The sequence below is a fragment of the Carlito syrichta genome, unplaced genomic scaffold (assembly GCF_000164805.1).
Source record: "Carlito syrichta isolate Samal-C Ts95f unplaced genomic scaffold, Tarsius_syrichta-2.0.1 Scaffold305642, whole genome shotgun sequence".
NCBI classification, from domain to species: Eukaryota; Metazoa; Chordata; class Mammalia; order Primates; family Tarsiidae; genus Carlito; species Carlito syrichta.
In genome coordinates, this window is record NW_007249738.1 from 40,012 (window position 1) to 47,288 (window position 7,277).

Here is a 7,277-nt window from a genome sequence, read left to right on the forward strand (position 1 = left end):
TTCCTGTCTGAGAGAGCCTCTGTTCCTTTGTTTCACTATTTGGATCAGGATATTCTGGTGGCTAGAGGTGCTTATGTTCATTTCTACACAAATGCTTACCAACTGAATGTGTAAGTCAAGCTCAAATATTTTTTCACTAGACTATGCATATGTATTAAATGGCACAACAAGAAAAAATAAACTACATAAAATCCGATGAGGTGGGATCTATAGCATGCTAGCCCTTCTTGTCTAAGAATTAACCAAAGTCACCCAGTCTGAAGGGCAGTGGCATGATTATAGCTCACCTATCCTTGACCTCCTGGGCTTAGGTAATCCTTCCACCTTGAGCAACTGAAACTACAGGCACATGCCATCATGCCTGGTTAAGTTTTAATTTGTTGTAGAGGTAAGGTCTCGCTATGTTGCTCAGGCTGGTTTGGACTCAAACAATTCTCCTGTCTCAGTCTCCCAAAGTGCTGGGATTAAAGGTGTGAGCCATTGCATCTAGCTTTTTCTGGGTTCTTATGTTTACGGTATGGTAGGCTATATATTTAAGTCACAAATTTTAGTGAATTAAATTTATGCTGCTATTTATCCATGCCACAAACTTCTATTGATTGCTACTACAGCCAACACTGTGCTTAATTCTAGTACTAGAGAAGCAAGTAGGACACGCTTTTTCCTCAAGAGTCAACAATCTAGGAGAGGATATAACAGTAAATCTGGGGTTATAATTTACTATGTTGGGAAGAGGGTTGAAAAGGCAACTTAGGTGACCAAATGAGGGGCACCTATACTGGCTTAAGGTTATGATTAGAGAGATGAGGTAGGGTAAGATCACATGACGCTTTATGGTGGAAATGATGCTTATTTTTAATGCGTGAAGAAAAAAGGAGAAGGGCGTTCTAATCAAAAGAAATCTGTTTTATCCACTGGAGAGTTTAGTAAGTTCCATTTGGCGGTATTGCCAGGTGGGGGGCAGTGCAATTCTCTGTGGGTTCTTTGATCCAACACAGAAAAGAATTTCAGAGCAGATCCAAATATAGCTTTAAGACAGAATTTATTATAGAGAGAAGGAGGTATGTCTGATGAACATAGACATCTTAAAAGAAAGAACACATGTTTGCTTTTGACAAGGATTTTGATATACCTTTACAATGGTCATTATGCTAACTATGAGCTAAAGGGTGAGCTACAGATATCTGGTCTCAAGTTTTGGTTACCATCTTGCCACCTTTGATGAGCTAAGGGGGTGGGCTTTTCCTGAACATACATTTGAGTTTGGAAGGAAACTTGATAGACTTTTACAGCAATTATTATACTATGAGCTAAGAGGTGGATTGATTACCATTTCTCCACCTTTGATGTATGTGCATTTGCTTTTGACAAGAAACTCGATAACTTTTACAATAATTATTATGCTAATCATGAACTGAAAGGGTGGGCTGCAATGATAAGTCCACATTTCAGCCCACAGGGTTGGAGTGGTGATTTAAAAAATATCTGAATGATTACTCTATTTTAAAACTACCTACAAGAAACTTATCTATGTCTAACCTATACAAGATAACCTGCCTCAACCGGAGAGAAGGATAATTATTGAGAACAATGGGAGTGGGGGATATGGTAGAAAATGGAAAGCAGGTGATATTTGAGACTGTAGGGAAGTTTAAACTTTCTTCTCTTTATTTTCTTATTAATAGATTTTTAAGTAAAGAAGTAACATAATCAGGTTTAAACACCAGAAAGATGACTTGAGCAGGGCGGAGAATAGAATTAAGTGAAAGACAACAATTTAGGAGCTATTGCAGTAAACCGGTTCTGGAGATGAGGCACAGCATGGGAAAAGAGACTGGCCAAGGATGGTGACCTCCACCAAAATAGAAACTGGATTTTGTAATTGAGTTTGAGATGTGCTGTCCAATTGTAGATATTGAGTAATAAATTGAATACATGGAAAACAGCAGCATTTCAGAAGAAGGCAGAGAGGAAAGATTCCACAAAGAGTTCAAAGAGTGACAAATATGGCTAACTGAGAGAGAATGGTGTTACATAGACTAAAGTAGGACAGTTTAAAGAATGAGGATCTATTAAGACCATTGAAATAAGAGAGGGGTTAGGTCAGAGAACAAAAATATATCTATTAGCCTTAATTGCCTTACCATGGCAATTTTTTTTTTTGAAAGTAGACAGGTACTTTGCTTTATTGACATCAAACAGAATGCAATCTTCCATCCATTTCATTTAACAGTAGCGTACGTAGTAAAAGTGCAATGAGGAAGATTAAAACATAGCCAGTTTTAACAGCGAGGATGTTTCCTGTCATGGAACAGAAGTACCTGCCCACAGATTCACACTAATATGCACAGTACATTAATATCAATCTCTGTATCACCCACCAGGCCATGGCACATATTTGCACGTGGGGTTATGTTCTGTTTACCATGGGCAATTTTAATAGAAGCAACATTCCAGTAGATTGAGGAAGGAGGATGAGAAAGTGACAATGGAATGTCAATTTCTCATTAAACTAATTTGGTTAAATAGTGAAGTAAAATTCCTAAACACTAAGTAGGCATGTGAGAGGTAAGAAAAGGGATTTTTTTGCTTTCGGCTTTTGACTCGGCAGAGGCCCAAGTGCAACTTTCTTCGGCCATCCGGAATCCGGGTTCACCCGACACCGGTCGCCTTCATGATGCTGCCCACGTTCAACCCCAGTGAGATCAAAGTCGTGTACCTGAGGTGCACCAGGGACGAGGTCGGCGCCACATCTTTGCTGGTCCCCAAGATCGGTCCCCTGGGTCTGTCTCCAAAAAGGTTGGTGATGACATCGCCAAGACAACCGGTAACCGAAAAGGTCTGAGAATTACACTGAAACTGACCATACAGAACAGACAGGCCCAGATTGAGGTGGTACCTTCTGCCTCTACCCTGGTCATCAAAGCCTTCAAGGAACCGTCAAGAGACAGAAAGAAACAGAAGAACATTAAACACAGCGGGAACATCACTTTTGATGAAATTGTCAACATTGCCCGACAAATGTGACACCGGTCTCTAGCTAGAGGACTCTCTGGAACCATTAAAGAGATCCTAGGGACTGCTCAGTCTGTGGGCTGCAATGTTGATGGCCGCCACCCCCATGACATCGTAGATGGCATCAATAGTGGCGCAGTGGAATGCCTCACTAGTCAGGAAGCAAAAAGGAAATAAATTTCAATAAAAGGTCATTTGGCAACTAGAAAAAAAAAAGAAAAGGGATTTTTATGCTTTTTTTATTTTTTATTTTTAAGGTATGCAAGTTTTGAGGGAAAGAACCTATAAGGTTTGAATGTAAAGACACAGAAGAGAAAGTGTTTTTTAGGAAGTTCCTATAGACCAAAAGAGCATAAAGACAGAGGACATGAAAGGAGAGGAAAACAGGAAATTTTGGTTTAATTGGATAATTCACTTAGTCAAGTTGGTGTCTATGTTTTGACCTGTCTCAAATAGTTGGGATGGCATAGCCTTGAAATTTGATGTCTTGTCAAGAGAGCAGAAACAGTAGCAGCTGGTACCACAGTAAAAAACATAGTGGATGGGTTATTGCTTATGGATGTTTTTGCTTAAAATATCTTGTAACAACTTTTGCCTAATACTTCCAAAATCTTACCCATTAAGGAAACACATTGCCATTTTTCCTTAGTGAAAATGTATTCTCTGCCACAGCTGCTATTGCCTTATCAACATCTGTCCATGAGTTATGGAAAAGTTTGTTTTTCAAATGAAACTAGAATAACAAGCCTGACATTTAATATACTTAATATTTAATCTGTCTCATGATGGATCAGTGAATTTACTTTCAATATGCATGAAAATCTTTGGGTTGTTAAAAAAAATTCAAGTGTAAATATATTTTTAAAAACAGTTCCATAAGTAACAAAGTCAGAAATTTATTATAGGATTATTAGTATATCTGGAATCTTGTGATAACATTTATTAGAACTATGGTTTTACTTTAATAATTGAAGGAACTTTGTAGGTTTGATATGTTTGAATTTTCCACTGAGTTATTTATATAAATGTCATTTGTTATGATGGCTGCACAATGAATGTAGTTTAATGTCATTGAACTCTACACTTAAGAATGGTTAAAATGGTAAATCTATGTTATTTATATTTTAACTACAATTTTAAAAAAGCCATTTGCTATATAATTTTATACTTTTTAGTCTGGACAATTTCTTTATTGTGAAAGTAAACTAGGTGCTTTGATGTTGCAATGAAGGGACAGTTGCACGTTAAGCAGCATTTGAGTGCATCAGAGGAAGATCAGAGGATGATAAATGTCCCTGCTCACCTATACCTGTTGGTATACTTTAGTAAAATAATTATTTTTATGCCAAAAAGCCCCCTACAACTAAAGAGGACTTACTTTAAAAGAATGTAATTATTTCATAAATTAATCAAGGAGAATACAAAAAAAGGACACGATGTAGTCAAGAGGCTCACTTGATTCCTCTCCTTGGAAGCCATCTGTCTCCTTGGTATCTTGGAAGGTAACATGATTGGCAAGAATACACATTTGATGCGCTTAGGATTTAAAAGCTGTATACTTGAGCTATGGGAGTTGTATTTTCATTATTTACATTAATATTTATATTAGTTTGTCATTTGTTAGCCTCTTAACATTTTAGGAAATTTTCATTATCTCTCAAAAAGACTTGTAACTACAGACCCATTCACAGGCTCTCCCCAAAACTGACAGTTCTTCATAATTACCTGGGGAATATTTTAATGTGTATTATCTCTCTTTTCATCCTGGACTGACTAAATCAGAATCATTGGGAGTGGGACTTAAGTTCTGAACTTTAAAAAATATCTAGAGTTAGTTTGATACAGTCTATCTGTGAACTTTCATATAAGAAACACTGTTTCCATTTCCATGAATTGTGTTTCCATGAGGTAAATATGCCCCTTCAAATCCACCTTGGTGGATCTATTAGAACACAGTTTATTCATTTATTCAAAAAATTTTATTGCATGGCTATATATTCCTGGCATCGGGGAAAAAGAAGTGAGTAAACTCAAGTCCCAGGCTTTAGAGCGTTGACATCTAGTGTGGACAATAAGCACATAAGTAAAAAAGGAAAGAAGGCAAGGATGACAGAAATGCAGCTGTAGACTGTGGTCAGGGGAGCCCTTTCTGCAAGATATTTAACAATGTTAAAAGAGAGAAACCTAAAACAAATTCAATTTAACAGAGTTTACTTGAGCAAAGAACGATTTGCAAATAAGGTTGCCTTCTGAACCAGAGTAGGTTCAGAGAGACTCCAGCATAGCCACATGGTAGAAGATTTATCGAGAGAAAAAGGAAAGTGAGGTACAGAAAACAGAAGTCCAGGCAAAGTAGGGACCAAAGGGAGGCCAAACTTTTCCTATACGATGACCACTTATATACCTAATCCTGAATTGTACCCCATGTCAAAAATAAAATAAAATAAAAGAGAAGTGTGATACAGAATCAGCCAGATTGGTTACAACTCAGTGTTTGCTTTATTGGAACCTGTTTTGAATAGCTGGCACCTTTGATTGACCCAAACTAGGTGATTGGCATAAGAGGAGGTTATAGTCTATTCACACAGCTTCATGCAGCTAGGTCACAGTTCATGCAGCTAGGTCCCAGTTCACCATATGAAAGGTTATGGAGAAACCTCTAGGTCAATCCCAAAATAGGTAAAGAGGCAGCTTTGGGCTAAATTTAATTTAAAAGCAGAAACCTAAATGAAGAGAGAAAATTGGCATGAAAACTTCTGAGAAAAAACATTGCTCTTTGCAGAAAGAATATTGTATAAAGACCCACTGAAAAGAACATGCATGAAGAATTCAAGAACACCATGGAGACCACTAGATTTGAGGAAGGCAACCCCTGAGAAAACAATAGCAATGAGACTGAAAAAATTAGCACAGTCTACAATGCTCTGCATGAGATGAGAAGTCCATGTAAAGTTTTGTGTGTTGCAAGAGTAACATGACCTGATTCAGAGTGTGAGGGGGAGAACAGATTGTAGAAGGACAAGTAGCAGGCTATGGCAATAGATTTGTTGTGTAATTCTCAATGTGTGTTCTGAGAGATGTCAGGGGGACAACTGAGAACATTTCAGGTGTTCATGAAGTCAGTAACTACTTTCATGATAAGTAAGATGTTATTTGCCTTTTTCTTTTCTTTCTTTTTTCTTTTGAGTTGGAGTCTCACTCCATCACCCAAGCTGGAGTGCAGCGGTACACTCATGACCACCCCAGTGTCAACCTGCTGGGCTCTGGCAATCCTTCTGCCTCACCTCCCAAGTGGCTGAAACTACAGGCACGTGCTCCCATGCCTGGCTAATTTTTTTGATTTCTTTGTAGAGACAAGGTCTCGCCAAGCTTCCTGGGCTGTTCTCAAATCTGTGGGCTCAAGCAATCCACTTGCCTAGGCCTCCCAAAATGCTGGGATTACAGGCTGAGCCACTGAGGCTGGCCTGCCTTTTTCACTGTGTTGACATATGCACAGATGATGCAAAAGCAAAGATGGGTCACACTGTTGGCATCCGAGCATGAATCAAATCAGTGACATCAGTTGTACGTACTAGGACAGTTGTCTCCTTCACAACTACAAACTGAAAGCAAAGCAAAAAACAAACAAAAAATGTTTCACCTAAGTATACCCTTGATGAAGTAGTAAAAAATGGTAATGGTATTAAATCTCAACCCTTGAAAAAATGTCTTGCCAGTATTCTGCATGATGAAATGGGAAGTACGCATTAAGTTCCTCTGCTGCTTTTTAAAGAATGATGGTTGTTTGGAAACAAGCACTTGTGCAAGTGAGTTGCAAATGAACTAGCCGGGATTGTTTTTGTTTTTGTTTTTGTTTTTTCATAGAAAAGAATGTTCATTAAAAGAATGAACATTGACAAACATAGCTATTTAAGACTTGGGTATTGGCAAATATTTTCTCAAAAATGAGAAAAATGTGTTTGTTACTTGAAGGAAAAATAACTGAAAACCCTTGTTTCCAATGATTAAATCTGAGTTTTCAAAGAAGTTGCATTTTAGAAAATGTGTGTCTACCAGTGTGAACTTTGATGAAATTGGTGGTGATATTTATAAATTTTCATTTTTAAAATTGTAAAATAAAATGTGTCAACAATTTGGAATATCTGCATAACTAAGCAAACCAATGTTTTCTAAATAACCAATGCACGATGTTACAAAATCATCCATTCATTAAGATAAAATGAATCAATTGTTTTCTTGGCATGGTGGCTCAATCCCCATGC

The 7,277-nt window shown here is 37.6% G+C and overlaps 1 pseudogene; it reads left to right on the forward strand.

The window, feature by feature from the left end:
* The first annotated feature begins 2,611 nt into the window (after nt 1-2,611).
* LOC110595973 lies at nt 2,612-3,192 on the forward strand (annotated as a pseudogene).
* The last annotated feature ends 4,085 nt before the right edge of the window (nt 3,193-7,277 follow it).